This window comes from Meleagris gallopavo, chromosome Z, assembly GCF_000146605.3.
Source record: "Meleagris gallopavo isolate NT-WF06-2002-E0010 breed Aviagen turkey brand Nicholas breeding stock chromosome Z, Turkey_5.1, whole genome shotgun sequence".
Classification (NCBI taxonomy): Eukaryota; Metazoa; Chordata; class Aves; order Galliformes; family Phasianidae; genus Meleagris; species Meleagris gallopavo.
Genome location: NC_015041.2, coordinates 22,955,772 through 22,958,180, shown reverse-complemented (window position 1 = coordinate 22,958,180; position 2,409 = coordinate 22,955,772).

Genomic DNA, 2,409 nt, shown 5'->3' with positions numbered 1-2,409 from the left:
ACTCATTTACATTAACTGTATTATTTATTTTATATATATGGCTCAAGATAATTCACTCAATGCAGCCCAGGCAAGCCAAAAGGTTGAACACCTATGATCTAAAGTAAATTTGTTTTCAGTACCTGCTGTATTTTCATTCAAATGCTTGATACATTTTTTAAAAAGTCACCAGTTACCACTGCCTTTTGTACTAACTGTTTCCATTTCATTTCCATTAGTTGCTTGGTCTGCTTATTATAAATACTGCCTGCAATTATGTGGCATTTACTGCTGGAAGAATAAGTTCCTATTTATAATGAAGTCTACTGAAATTTTAGTCTGAAATTGAATTTTTAAGTGTGTCTCTTCAAACATGATAATGCTGGTGATTCAGTCATGTGATTTGCCATTAACTGTATCACAAACATTTCCTGTAGCTTAGCTTGCTATTCCTGTCCCTTGCCCTCTTGAAATAAATGGACTTCCAGCAACAATTTTGACAATACTCTTGTCTACAAGTAATAAAACATGTGGAAATTAGGCTAGATGGATAAAACAGTTCCATGTAATAATATGTATCTGGCATTGATACAAACTCTGTATAAAGCATGTTTTTTTTTATGGACCAGATGTGGTATTTATGTGTTATGAGGAACAGAGGCATGTTCAGTCAAGCTTTTTATTGCATTTAAATGCAAGGTATATTTTAATAACTCTCAAAGGGAATTGTCTTCTATTGATTAGAGACTGTCAGTTGTGTTGGACATAAACCTGAAAAAGCAATGAATCTGTCAGAAAACTGTAGATACAATTTAAACTGACATTTAGTTGTATACTTGTTTCGAGCTGGCTTCAAACAAATAAAAGAGAAAGCAAAGATAAAGAAAAGGTAACTAATAAATATCAACTTATTCCTCCAGTGAAGGTGATCATGAATCCTTTGATCTAAGAGTTGTTTATTTCTTCTCTAGAACTGTTGTTACATTTACAGGTCTATGAAATAGTGATTCTTTTATGTTTGTTCTTCAGACTTTCACATTTTCTCATTAAGACAACAGCTTTTCATAAAAGCCAGCTGCACACTCTCCATTTTTATACTCTTCTATGGTATATTCAATTACAATGAATTAAATATATATAGAATGGAGAAGGAGTTCCACTGAACTCTGTCCATCTTGCTTTTGTCATCATGCCTTTCTAAGCACCTTTGAAAATTATGCAACTGCACTGCTTTCTCCTCTTGACACTTTCTTCATCTAAGTTTTGTACTGTTTTCAACCTGAATCATAACTGCTTTTTCAAGAATAGCACCCACGACTTACTTGCGTTTACCTGATTCTTTTACCTAATTTCTGGTTTCTGCTGAGCCCCTAAGCTCTGTCTACATAAGATGATCCTACAATATTCTGCATTCACTGTAATCCTTCTGTTCCATGTTCCTCTCTGTGATCATTACCAGTGAAAGAACTATCAATGTCAAATCTCTTGCAGCTTCTTTAGTTGTTTGCGGTGTTTCTGTAAACAAATAAATCCTCTGCGTATGCATTTCCAATTAGATGTTAAAGGCTCTTTTAAATCAAGCACATTTCATCCTTGACAGGTGTCAGTACCAGAATACCACTGTAATTCTTCTAGTGCATCTCCGCTTTCCTTAAATTTTATTGAATGGCAGGAAGGAAGAGCCTGCAGGGATGCTGGCTTGGCAGGTATTATTATTTTTTATTTTTTATTTTTAGCTTTGTAAGAACAGTCCAACTAATGCAATAATTTGCTTAATTACCTTCTACAGTACTGAAGGCCAGAAATCTTGAAAAAATGTTTGAATCTGAACCAATTTTTCAGTTCACTACACCCCTTACAGTTCGGGTGTGTGTCAGTCATCTCTCACGAACTCTACAGCACCACCTGGCTTTTTCCTTGCTTCAGCTCTGGCTCTGATGAAATTCTTATTCATACTTGAATAATTTCCTGTCTCAACTATTTCAGTTTTTTCTTTTATATTTCTTCTAAATCCCTGTACTCTCAAACTTCAAGAGATCCAGAATACTGTGCTTAGATTACTTTTTAATCTATACTGTTCATCCCTTCCTCCAACCCAGGCATCCTTCAGTTCAGATTTCTCCTTTAAAGAACTCTTCCTGGATTTGTATCTCCTCCTTGATTTCTGATCTGGAGTCTACAATGAGCAGAGTGGATATGCATGCCTTGTTCAGTAACATCATAAAATAAAGTAAAAGCAAATTATGACTTAGAGAAAAAGGCCTTACATTCAAGTCCAAGATTAAAACAGTGTTTTTGTCAATCCCTTGATTCTAGTAGTACAGTCACATTTGGACTTTCAATGAGATCTGTAGCCCTGATAGAGATGGGCTAAGGCACTTGTGTGTACTACATAATTTAGATATGTGGGACATCACAATGTGGTTCTGT